Raw genomic sequence first — 14,251 nt, 5'->3', positions numbered from 1 at the left:
TGAATATATATATATATATATATATATATATATATATATATATATATATATATATATATATATATGTATGTATATTATTTAATGCACTCACTCCATCTCAACAACCTCGAACTTTTTCTTTGTCCAGTATCCACACCTCAGTTCTGTAAAGAAGCCTTGGCTCAACTTCCCTTCATAAATTCCAGCTTTGTTTTTTTTTTTCCCCCAGCAGAGTTACCTCTGCTTTCCTTGATTTCCCTTAGCAATTCACCATTCTTCGTTTTGATTTATTTCCCATGACGAAGAAAGAATGGCAATGCTTTTGACGTGTTGATTTGAATTGCCCATGACCGTAGGCATGTTGAGACGTTAACAGATATCGATTGCCTGGGAGATAGCATGTCTCAGACTTGTTCGCGTGTAATATTACTTACACTTTCATACACCACCCACTCGAGTCCTTCTCTTACCTATTGTCTTGTTAACACGTCTACATTATAAAAATGGTTCACCACTCTTTCTAGAGAAATTTATTTTGAACGTCATCGCTGAGTAAGAGCTGTGTGGTTGCTGATTTCTGTTTAACTCTTGATGTCGCGTTGTCTTTCTTGTGGGATGCTTTTTATTAGTTTTCCGTGATAGAAAATATCGAGAGGGCTTTGTTTGTCTGTCCGTCCGTCCGCCCTCAGATCTTAACAACTACTGAGGCTAGAGGGCTGCAAGTTGGTATGTTGACCATTCACCCTCCAGTCATCGCACATACCAAATTGCAGCCCTCTAGCCTCAGAAGCTTTTTTTAAAATTTTATTTAAGGTTAAAGTTAGCCACGACCGTGTCTCTCGGGAGCAACTGAGCGCCACCTGGTCGTAGCTGAGAGTTTATTACTGCAGCACATCGAGAGTTTCACACAGCATTGTACGCTGTACAGAAAACTCTGCGCCGAGAAAACTTCGGCGCATTTTTTACTTGTTATATCTGTATCGAACGGGAGGTTATGGGACCGAACTGAAAAAGAACACACATTAATACGGAAGCTTTCAAAATGTAAAGGCACAAGCTGTGGAAACTGTAAAAGAAAATTTTACCTCGACGAGATGAAAAAGTGGGAAAGTTAAATTGAGAGAGAGAGAGAAGTATAAAAACAACTATTATAAAAACACCTGAATTCAATCCACGTAAACATGTTTGGTGTTCCATCTTCCTCTATCTTTTAATCAGCGCCGCGATTGGTTTTCTTATTATTTCACAAAATACCGAGAACCAACTAAAACACCTGTGGAGAAAATGGGCTTTTATTTGTTCGAATTCATCAGTATTTTATAGATATGAAGTTTTTAATTTTCTTTTAAGAGCGCAAGGTGACCCGCTAATAAATTCATTGTTCTCATTATTTTTCTGAAAAAAAAAACCCTGTTAAGGAAAAGACGTGCTTGTCCTTATCCTTCGTCAACAACGAAGTATAATATATATATATATATATATATATATATATATATATATACATATACATATACATATACATATACATATATCATATTTCGTGCACTTGGATCTTAAGGCTTTGTAGTGACAAGCGTATCCAAAAAAGCACGAAGAATTCGAGAAAGTTAGAGGGCATTGTGGATATTACAATTACATATGTATCTGGTAAAAAAGTGACCAGTAGATTTTACATGTGTGTATATATATATATATATATATATATATATATATATATATATATATATATATAGAGAGAGAGAGAGAGAGAGAGAGAGAGAGAGAGAGAGAGAGAGAGAGAGAGAGAGAGAGAGAGAGAGAAGGGGTAATTAAAATCTTTACCTCTATACGGAGGAAAATATAATTAAAGGTAAGGGGGAGAGGGGAGAGGCGGGATAGCACACAGCCGTTGACAGGTGCCCAGCTCTGATGATAACTTCCCGGTTTATATCTGCAATGAGTGGCTGATGATTGTTCTTTCGTTGGAGTAAAATGTGTTTGGGGACGATTGGTTGGTTGGTTTGTAGAGGGGGAGGGGTGGGTGTGTGTGTGTGTGTGTGTTTGTGTGAGCGGTAAATGACGGTTAAAAGGTCTTCCCGGCACCCGCGCTCACGGCCTGTAGTTGTGTGGCATTCAGATAGATTGTTGGCGCTCTGTCAAGCAGCAGCGGCGGTGCTTCACTCTGGGTGCTTGTGAATTTGTTGGTTGCCCACCCCTGCCGGCCGGGAATTTCACTCGCTCTCTCTCCAGCCGCCTCCCACGAGAACTTACCAGGATATCTTTGTGAGTATAGGAGAAAGAAGTTAGGGAATTTTCTGAGAAAGGCAGCCATGGAAATGAATTTGCCGTAGTGTGCGATAGCCACGAAAAAACTGCGTCAGGAGAAGGTACTATTTAGAGAGGAATTTCATATGTAAATGTTACTGAGGGAAATTATTACACAAAGGAAGGGAATTTCAGTAACTAGAGACTGCCATTGGAGGGGTTCTAGAAGCAAATTGAATTTGAAATAAACTAGGGAAATTACTTATACACAGGTACATGCATGCATACGTATAATGATACACATGCAGTTTATAATGATATACGTGAAGTTTATAAATGTGTGTGTGTGTGTGTGCGCGCGCTCGTGTGTGAGGTAAATGCAAAAATTACAGCGCTGCAATATAAATTTATCCCCTTTGATTGAACGGCAATTAACGTGACACTCGGTCAGTGTAACGAAATTTAGGTGTCTGAACTGAATGCAACAGGCGTCCCAAGTCATACTACTTCAATTCATGTAGTTCCGAGCTCGTTAGTATTCAAAAGTTTACGAGAACATGAATTCAATTTCTGGATCTCATGATCGGGTTTTCAAGAAAACATTTTTAATGTGCGTATGTCTGTGTTCAGGGACACAGTTACAGCACGAATGAACCGAACGCTTGAAGCCCGTTACTATTATAAAAATAACAATAGACGTTGTTTCGGGCTGCATTGCAGCCGATTGCCAATTCCACCAAGCTAATGGGATTTGTATCAAATTTAAGTAATCGTGGTTGTTTTATAAGGCAGGTTGTTGTCCTTGAATGAGCAAAGGCAAAGTTTAATGATTTAATTTCGTCCTTTTACTCTGCATCTGTTCTTTTGTCTCATTCTCCCTAGCTGTCCAACTTCTTAAACCTTACCGTGTTCTAGTGTTCTTTTCTCCCAAAACAAATCCTTAGGGCGATCCTTAAGAAAAACGTGAAGCGTTAGTCTTAGGCCTACGAGAATCAAGAAGCGTTAGGCTTAGGCCTACAAGAATCAAGAAGCGTTAGGCTTAGGCCTACAAGAATCAAGAAGCGTTAGTCTGAGGCCTACAAGAATCAAGAAGCGTTAGTCTTAGGCCTGCAAGAATCAAGAAGCGTTAGTCTTAGGCCTACAAGAATCAAGAAGCGTTAGTCCTGGGCCTACAAGTCACGAAGCTTTAGTCTTCCGGAGTCCACCTGGGAAAGGAGAGGGCATCCACTCCCGACCGACATCCCATTGACGTGTCAGCAAACGTGAAAGCGAAACATGCCAAGTGTTCGTGCATGTCACCTGTCACTTGCATGCGTGGCAACTCGCGACTTCGGTGCGTGCGAAGGCACAAAACTAGACTGCCACACATGCACAGCAGCACAGTCACAGATACATCGAAAAGGAATATCAGCCTAAAAGGGCATAGGACTATCAGCATAATCCTAACAAGACTTTCTTAGGACTCCTTTAATGTGAAAAGGTTTGTAGTAGAATAGATTACATGCATATATATATATATATATATATATATATATATATATATATATATATAATTTATATAACGTTTCTAAAAGACTTTGTATATAGATGTCTTCTAGAATTCTAGTCTGATGAAGCATGACACTATAAAGTTTCTAAAAGCTTAGTTTTAAAATGTATTATATTATTGTGGATTTATCATTGTTATTTTGGTTCAGCTTAGTTTTAATGATATATATATATATATATATATATATATATATATATATATATATATATATATATATATATATATATATATATATATATATATATATATATATAATATATATATAAATGTATGTGTGTGTGTGTATGTATATATATATAATATATATATTATGGTATGTATATTTCTATATATAAAGCAAAAAAGCATTGTGCCATAGTCAGGTCTACATATTAAAGATTCTTTAATAATGTCTTTAAAATTCGTTTTCGTTTGATATGACTGTAGATATGGGTAGTGAAAGCTTGCTTTTTAATATATATCTTTTAACGACATTCTTGAGGAGTTCATATATATATACATACAGTATGTATATATATATATATATATATATATATATATATATATATATATATATATATATATATATATATATATATATATATATTAAATTTAAATTCGCAATAATGTCTAAAAGATTTACAGTAAAAAGTGAGCTCCCACTAGCCATATCTAGTCACTCTAAACTAAAACAATTTTTAAAATCCATTTTTTTATTATTACAATCGATTTTTTCATATGTATACCCGACTAAGGCACTGCACTTTTATATATATATATATATATATATATATATATATATATATATATATATATATATATATATATATATATATATATATATATATATATATAATATATGTGTGCATATATATTTGTGTATATATGTATATATATTGTGTGTGTGATATATAATACAATAAAACTAAGCTTTCGGTTGCCGCTGATATGCTTAATCAGACTAGAATTTCGTAAGTCACTTACGTACAGTCACTTTTCAGAGCCCTAAATAGATACAGAAATAACTAATTAAAACGGCGTCATCGTATAAGGTGATGAGCAGCAGTTGATGCGGGGGTCGTATAAATGCGGCTAGCGCGTTAGAACACAAATGCCTGGTGAAGTTTACTATTACTCACCATTAATAACACCTGTACTGTGTTTTTGGGTGTTTTACACGGTCGGGGCGTTAACCCAACGCTCAGCTGAATTGTATCCCACCGCGCGAGTGGTATGATTTGCCTCAACAATACGTGGTGCATAAAGAAGTAGAAACACACTCACACATATATAAATATATATATATATATATATATATATATATATATATATACATAATTTATATATATATATATATATATATATATATATATATATATATATATATATATATATATATAAACATATATACAGTATATACAGCCGGGTCTTACATAAGAGGTTGTTATGATTCCCTAAGGCTGATGGTTTGTTGGTTCATGAGTCGTTTAAGTGCCTGTGGATTCTAAAGGTGGTCCAGAAATAATAAAAGATTTAGACTCGTTCATTGCTAGAGGGGGGGGGGGGCAGTCACTCGCACCAGGAAACCGGCAATAGCTTTAACGACATTTGGTCATGAAGAGCGTGACACCCTTGAAAAAAAGTTACGCTCCGTCCGTTTGACATTTGCTTTCTAAATTTATTATAAGAGTATTGATGAACATAGGAAAACGTGTGATTGCCTTCACTGAAGTTACAAATGCCTTACTTGATGGTGTCTCTCCTTTGAGTTCCTCATTGGACAGGTTGGTGTCGTTGTCGGCTAGCACTCTGCCGGGCTCGCGTTCGACTCTCCGACCGGCCGATGAAGAATTAGAGAAATATATTTCTGGTGACAGAAATTAATTTCTCGCTATAATGTGGTTGGGATTCCACAATAAGCTGTAGGTCCCGTTGCTAGGTAACCAATTGGTTCTTAGCCAGGTAAAATAAATATAATCCTTCGGGCCAGCCCTCTCTAGGAGAGCTGTTAATCAGCTCAGTGGTCTGGTTAAACTAAGCTATGCTTAACTCTTCCCCAGTTTGAAGTGCGCAGGGGAAGTCGTACAGTCGTAGTCAGATATCTACTGTTATTTTTGAGCGACTTCTCTTAAACTTCTTACGTAAATTTCAGTGGAGATTGTGGTTCTTTTTTTCCTGAGGATTTCTATATAACAATTAAGTTTACAACAGAAAATAGTATACTCAAGGCAAACAGCAAGTTGGCACTTGGCACCGACTTCTGATCAGGAAAAAAAAAAGTTTTTTTCCCCAATATTAGGATCAGTAAGATTGTGCTTGCAACTCGGAAAATCTGAATTTAAATCCACACGCACACACACACACACACACACACACACACACACACATATATATATATATATATATATAAATATATATATATATATATATATATATATGTATATATATACTTGTAATTATGATTGATATCCATCCTTTTAGATATATATATATCAGAGAAAAGTCACACCGTCAGACACTCTTGTCCAATGGATTGGTCAGTAAAACTAGCTTCTAATGTGGTGGCGTGTTGGAAATGACTTCTCAATTGGAATTTGTCGTGATTATCTTTGTTCGTACTGACGCGTAGGAAGTGTAATTTTCAGAGGAGCCAATCATATTGATTAATTGTACTGTATGGTGTACCGTGACAGTCCAGCAGCGTGAATGGCTGATTTTCTCGTGAGGAACAGATATATACAATTCTAAATGATTGTATAATTACTATTATTATTATTATTATTATTATTATTATTATTATATCCTTGGAAAACAAACTTCCACATTAGAGAAATAATGCCTCCATATGGAATATAGTTGGTGATTATAAATCAAGAAACAAATGTACACTCACAAACAACATTAAAAGTCTGTAGCGTTACCTCAGTGGTGTTGGCGTTTTATGTTTTACGTGCATCATTATAAGGATAGTCTGTTGAATCAGAGTCCGGAGGCCCACACTAGGCCTCCTCCGTAAACGTTTTACCTTGCCTTCGGGCAGGGCCGGTGCTGTTAGAAGGCTGTTTTAAACTAAACCAAGCAACTATCCAAAGGGAATGGATTGGTACAGCGTGGCGCCTCATTCTTGTCCAATGGATTGAGTAAAAGCAGCTGAGTACGTTCTAATGTGGTGGCGTGTTGAAATGACTTGCGGCTCAATTGGAATTTGTCGTGATTATCTTTGTTCGTACGTTCTGACGCGTTCGATTCTCCGGCCGGAAGTGTAATTTCGCTATAATGTGGTAGGAGCCAATCATATTGATTAAGCTGTTTGTAGTGGTCTGGTTAAACTAAGTGTAACTCTTCCCCAGTTTGAAGTGACAGTCCAGCAGCGTGAATGTAAATTTCTGATTGTGGTTCTTTTTTCTGAGGATTTCTATATAACAATTAAGTTTACAACAGAAAATAGAGCAAGTTGGCACCGACTTCTAGTTTTTTTCCCAATATTAGATAAGATGCACAATTACTATATATTATTATTATTATTATTATTATTATTATTATTATTATTATATATTATTATATATATATATATTATTATATCAGAGAGAAATGCGCCCTCATCTTATTATAGTTTCACTCTTGTCCAATGGATTGGTGGCTTCTAATGTGGTGGCGTGTTGGAAAACTTCTCAATTGGAATTTGTCGTGATTATCTTTGTTCGTTGACGCGTAGGAAGTGTAATTTTCAGAGAGCCAATCATATTGATTAATTGTACTGTATGGTGTACCGTGACAGTCCAGCACGTGAATGGCTGATGAGGAACAGATATGCACAATTATTATTATATTATTATTATTATTATTATTATTATTATTATTATTATTATTATTATTATTATTATTTCACGAACATTGGCTTGGAAAACAAACTTCCACATTAGAGAAATAATGCCTTTATGTAAAAAAAGAGAAAATTGGAAGGAGTGCATAAGTTGGTGATTAAGATAAATCAAGAAACAAACGAGCGTGTACACTCACAAACAACATTAAAAGTCTGTAGCGTTACTCTAGGCAGTGGTGTCATGGCGTTTTATGCTCGGAATAAAACTCTCCTTAAACAAGGGCACCGGCAGGTCTACAACTACCAGGAAGAACGTGCATGTTTCCATTATAAGGATAGTCTGTTGAATGGGCAGAGTCCGGAGGCCCACACTAGGCCTCCTCCTTCCTTAAACGTATTACCTTGCCTTCGGGCAGGGCCGGTGCTGTTAGAAGGCTGTTTTAAACTAAACCAAGCAACTATCCAAAGGGAATGGAATATTGGGGTACTTGATAGTGTGGCAGCGTGGCGCCTCGATAAGTTGTGAATTCCGAGGCTTAGCAGCACGAGTAACACAAGCAGTTCCTGAGGTACGTTCCTAGTGATGTTTCCTTGTTGAAACAACCCTTGAGAGGTGGCTAAAATCAGGGTCAGATGGTCTTTGCATCATAGTTATTATAATGACCAGCACTGGAAATATATTGGCCACTGTTGCTGGCATCCAAACCTGAGATAAGTTTCAGTAATGGCCTAGTGGAGAATCTGAAGCTTGCGGCATTCACAGCCTCATATCCGTATGTAACAAAAGCCGTACAAAGATAAAAATTCCTCACATTATAGCCGTATGAGATATGAAATTTGCTAACTGCTGTAAAAAGCAAAATAGTTCCTCGTTGGACCGGCCGATATCGTTCTCGGCTAGCAGTTTGCTGGGCCTGAGTTCGATTCTCCGGCCGGCCAATGAAGAATTAGAGGAATTTGTTTCTGGTGATAGAAATTAATTTCTCGCTATAATGTGGTTCGGATTCCACAATAAGCTGTAGGTCCCGTTGCTAGGTAACCAGTTGGTTCTTAGCCACGAGCTGTTAATCAGCTTCAGTGGTCTGGTTAAACTAAGGTATACTTAGATTTAAAAAGCAAAGCTAGGGGTCGCATGTAACTGCCCATATCAAGTATTCAGAATCATTAAGTGAAAGTGCCATTCAAATTACGGTGTGAGAGAGTGAGTTCGAGCAGCTAATCAATAATGTCAGCGGGTAAAACACTCGTCGACCAACTACTGGGAGGTAAATACGAGTATAAGTGGTCCTAGTAAGTAGTTTTGAAGTATTGGAGCATGACACGTGCCACGTGGGCGACAATGAGGGTGGAGTGCACAGTCCGTTACCCCTAAAAAAAAAAAAAAAAAAAAGTTTAAAATACGACATGCGGGAAATGATTCATAGACTATTAAAGTTCCGGAACGAAACAGACTTAGACATTATAGATGCGATGTTTACAGGCTTTTAGTGATCGCTTGTCAAGGTCAGCAGAATGACTGGATTAATTCTGTTGGTGCGACCGGTATTCCGTGGAGGGTTAAACATGGCGAGCATGCCAACGATGGAGGGGCTTCAGGAATGAGATTTTTCACTAATTTTTATTTTTAATTTTTGTGCCCCACTGACGAGTTATTGTATAGAGTGCCCTATTTGTTGAAGTTATATATATCTGTACATTCATACATTATAATTTATATATATATTACAATGAATGTATGTTGATCATCGTCATTTTGTGACGCAAAATGCCTTTGTGAAATTCCGCCACTCATTGTCTTTGTGCTCTAACATTCACAAATATTCATTAAACTTCCAGCCTCCTTCTCTATAGTTCTCATCCAAGCAAGACTGTCTTTTCTAACTCTTCTGGCTCCCACAAGAGCACAGCTGATACTTATCACGTTCTGTTCTCTCTCTCTCTCTCTCTCTCTCTCTCTCTCTCTCATATACACAAGAACTTTGGTAATATTATTTATATTATTTCTAACTGTAGTCTGTCATCAGATTCTTATTATTCTTTTTAAAGCTTTATTCAGCCTGCCCATTATTTGGTTAGCCTTTTTCAGTCTTTTATTAAATTCCAAGTGAAGAGAACCCATACTGGACATCATTGTTCCTCAATATAGGAAACTTTAAACCTCATCAATCCTTTTTTCCATCCATCTAATGTTATTTCATCCCTTTGTGCACTCTCTCTCCATATTCCTTATTTTTCCTAGGGTTTACTTTGATCCTCCTCCAGTTTGATGCTTTCCGTTAAAAGCTTTGTAAATCTTGTGACGTTTCACTGATTAAGACAGCAACTTCACACAAATTACACACTCTTATATATATATATATATATATATATATATATATATATATATATATATATATATATATATATATATTTTTATTTGTCATTAAGCCTTTCAAATACCTGGTTATTACGCTAATCAATCATGGAATTCAAAACTTACCTCACTACAACCAGATGCCTGAACTTTCATAACAAAAACTGAAGGCAACAGTGATCCCTTAAAAAGCCTATCAACCACTCGAGGTATCAAGATATCAAAACAATTGGAGGTATCAGTATTTTAAACAAGAAATATACTAAAGAGAAAAGATACCCATTACTCTGTAACTATCTCCCACTAGAGTCACTTCAGCAAAACTGAAGGAACAAAACATATATACTATCATTCTGGTTTCCTACCACTGGTGGTCAGTAAATGAAACACTACTGTAAAAACTTTAAATACAAAAAAATATTTTTAATTCAAAATTAATGAATCAAAATTCACAATCTTACTTTGGAGAAAAATTACTATTACTTGAAATCAAAATTCACAATCTTAATTCTTAAATCAAATTAAGCACCAAAATTAAATCACCAAAATGTTAATATGTGAAACAAAATTAAGTAAACATCTTGAAAAACTAAGTGATTGTAAACACAAAATATGTAAAAACACTAAACTCAAAAAGAATTAAACAAGTAATTCAAAAGACACTAAGAAAAAATAAATGTACAAAACATGAAAATGAAATGTAATGTAAATTCACTAAAGCAAGAATCCCTTATTGAATTGACCGGTCTACTAATCACTTATTTAAACACTTCGAATTATATCATGGTATAAATTTTAATTACAGTACCTGTTAACTGCAGTTCTAGCTGTTACATACTCTCTCACAATTCCTGTCAAGGCGCCTGCTACACAGTGTTATAACGTCTGTATAGTTTTCACAGTTAATCAATAGAGTGACCAATTCAAAAACAGTTTACATTATTTTTAAAAAATCTAAATGGATATAAGGGAGAGAGAGACTTCTCTTTTTAACGCTACACTGCACGGTTCTTGACCTTGCAGTGAATATGATTTCTGTTTCCAACCATAAGCAAGACCCCATATTATATTCTAAAACGTTCTGGGACCAAGACCCATAGAATATCCTATTGAAGCTGGATGACGTCTTGTAAAACATTTTGGGACCAGGACACGATCAGAACAATACAATTGTCTCAATTGGGACACGTCCAGAATGTGTATGAACTCAATTGCCACGCAATTTTGTGCAATACTTCCCATCCAACCCCTTGATCTTTAGACATGTTCAAAGGACCATGTGATTTTCTCTTTTTGTTAGACAAAAGACGATGCAACGTTGAGCAATCATTCCCTCCTTCTCGTATGGCAGTAAAAATTGGTCTGCGTGGCTGGGCGCCCATCCCTTATCTCTCGTCTGTTAACACGCAAATCTAACAGGAAATTGCTTGAACTCAAAACAAAGCTATCCCATGACCAAGAAGCCACATGGTAACAAACTCATAAAAAAAACACACATGGCGTGATCTCTCTCCCCCACAATTTCATTACTAATTCTAAAGATTCTAAATTATGCCATTAGGAAATCTAACATATGTACATTGCAAAGATTTCAGTAATTATCATTATTACACAGAAGACATGACACTTAGTAATTATAATAACACTTTTGAAAGATATACTATCAACATATTCTAATATATATATATATATGTATGTATATTTATATATATACACACATATCATTGTAGAACAATAACTACTGTCAGGCATTTGTGGATTTCGCAGCAATGGCAAGAATGATAACAATTAGTCTTTAGTTTACAACTGACAAAGGAAGTACCACATTAACACCTTCTCTGCACTGTTCCCTCTCGGTGAGAAGCAAGCAACATTGGATCTGGTTAGTATTTGTTTGGGTGATCACCAACGAATATCTAGCACAAGCTTCCTGACAACGAAATTGAAGAAGTCCGAAGAGAAGTGTAACATGCCGGCATAAGGCTGACTCAAATAAGCCGCTTGAAACCATTGTTGCGACAACAGAAAAAGAATTCCTTACTCCCATTTTCACTTGTGGGCTGCTATTATGGGCAAGAGCCATGCCGGCATAAGGCTGACTCAATCTAAACCACGACAACAGGAATTCAAGGAGTATATCCTCATCTAACAAGGGCAGCGTCCAGCCTTCCTAGCAGAATCCCCCACCAAGGTATACATTTGTATAATGTTCATCAGTATTAGTAAACCAAGCTCATAAGGTAGGCAGCTGGACTAAAACTACTTCCTGGAAACTTGAAAACATACTGTAGGTTTTATGGTTCTTTGAAATGCCAGCAGTATAATGATAATAAAAGATAAGATAAAAAGTGATCTGAGCTTTTTTTCAAATTTCCGCTTTTTGAGCATGTCGTGTGCAGCTAAATAGCAAGGTCTATAGACCTTGCTAAATAGTGTAAAGAAATTTCCTAATGATTACATATTTTCGTCACTTTTCTTCGGTCAGGTGCAAAGGACACCCAACAAATTCGAGAGCCAGGCTAATTTATAGTACAGAAATCACAAAAGGTTATGGAACAGTGTTGATCACAACAACAGCAGATGTTGAGCTACGTCATAATTCAGCGGATAAAACAGATGTTGAGCCACGTCATAATTCAACGTTTCATCCGTAAACACACTTATGTAATGTATGTATCACTTATTTTACTAAAAATGCGCAGTGTTACAAATAAAACGCTATGAAACATGACGGCAACACCTGTTTGTCCAAAACACCTGCTACCAGGGCTCACACTATGCTTCAACAGTATTTCCCTAGGCAGCTGTTAAAAATTCCCTAAAAAAGTTCAAAATTCCCGAAATAACTTTCTATGTTAATATCCATTGAATAACATTAATAAAAAATCAACAAATATACTAAATTGTAATCACAAATATGTTTACTCTTAGATTTTAACAGTAAAATGGGTCTATAAAAAGGACTTAAAAATAAGGAAATATAGATTTGTTTTTTAATATACTTATACAGTGTTGGAGCAATTGCATACTTGAAGAAAACGAAATGAGTCTGGTATCTTGACAGTTGCCAATTAAGTGAAAGTTATGCTGCCTGAACATAAAAAAACACACACACACACAAACAAAGTAACCACTTCTGAATGAATAACTTAAAGTTGAACTTCTTGTAAAATATATACATAATAACCACTCCAGTATAAACAACTTAAAGTTGGACTTCTACCAAAAAAAAAAATAACCACTTCGGTATGAGTTAAACTAATCTCTGTCTTAATTATCCATATGTCTTTTTATGATTTCATGAGCTTCAGTATCAGTGGCGTTGCTCTTTACATTTCGAACTAATTTCAATAATTCGGGAAAGTCACTCAAGTTCAGTTGGTGGGCATTTTTTCCAGTGGTAGGTAGTCCTTCTTTTGCACGGAGTGGAGCTACAAGGTTTTCTCGTTTGAGACTGTTTCTGTACTTATTTTTGATACGATTTACAGCACTGAATAGTCTTTCCACTGACAAAAAATAATAATAATAAATAATCGTGAGTTTTTATTTGGAATTTAAAAAGTTTATAGTATTGGCTGATAGTCAAAAATTCCCTAGATTTTCAGAGATCCCCAAATTATTCCCGAAGCTCCTCAAAAGTCCCAAATCTAGGGAAAATTCCCTAAAAGTGGGAGCCCTTCCTGCTACAGTTTCATGCCGCTTGAAATAAAATTCGAAAGGCACACATCGACCGACTTTATAGGCTATGTGACAAATGTAGACTGCTCAGAGGTTCTCTGCAACTTCCCTTCGGCCAACATCTGTGTTGCTTTGTGCCTTTTACTCTGTTTTCGTTCCCTTTGGTCTTTTTCCACTTACTTTACTTACTTTGCCAACTTCTTTAGCTTTGCCTTCTTCTAATTTTCACCTTTCATTTAGGACTAATGGGTTATCATTATCATCATCATCATCGTATAAGGTGGCAACCTAACATGCTCCATATTTATCTCTTATTTCGATGCGAAAACACGGTTATTGCATACAGTATTTTTCATAAGAGTGAAATCTGTCATATATTTCAAAACTGTAAGAAAATATCACGTGTTGCTAAATTTCGGAAAAACTGTTACGAAACACCTTCAAAACTTTAGTTCATTCATCGCCGATGCATTTGACAAAGTAAGCCAGCATCAAAACTCGGTTCAAATGTTAAATAAAAAACAAAAAAAATTGTCATAACATTAACATTGCTTCTAATGCAACCATAAAATTTCAAATAGCCCTATTTGATTGTTTTTACACCTCAACGCTGAAAAAATATGTAAAGTGTATACAAAAGTAGAAT

The 14,251-nt window shown here is 35.8% G+C and overlaps 2 protein-coding genes across 9 annotated transcripts in view; both read left to right on the top strand.

Moving 5' to 3' along the window:
- The window catches only part of LOC136836098 (protein Star-like), a 162,889-nt gene that overhangs the window by 100,980 nt on the left and 47,658 nt on the right, over nucleotides 1-14,251 (top strand). The window lies entirely within an intron of this gene.
- LOC136836099 (galactoside alpha-(1,2)-fucosyltransferase 2-like) overlaps nucleotides 2,036-14,251 on the top strand; it is a 79,627-nt gene continuing 67,411 nt past the window's right edge. Inside the window, exon 1 of the mRNA XM_067100079.1 lies at nucleotides 2,036-2,241. The gene's annotated coding sequence lies outside the window, so the exon portion shown is untranslated. The remainder of the gene's footprint in view (nucleotides 2,242-14,251) is intronic.

This window comes from Macrobrachium rosenbergii, chromosome 56, assembly GCF_040412425.1.
Source record: "Macrobrachium rosenbergii isolate ZJJX-2024 chromosome 56, ASM4041242v1, whole genome shotgun sequence".
Taxonomy (NCBI): Eukaryota; Metazoa; Arthropoda; class Malacostraca; order Decapoda; family Palaemonidae; genus Macrobrachium; species Macrobrachium rosenbergii.
This window is presented reverse-complemented; position numbering and strand designations above follow the sequence as displayed.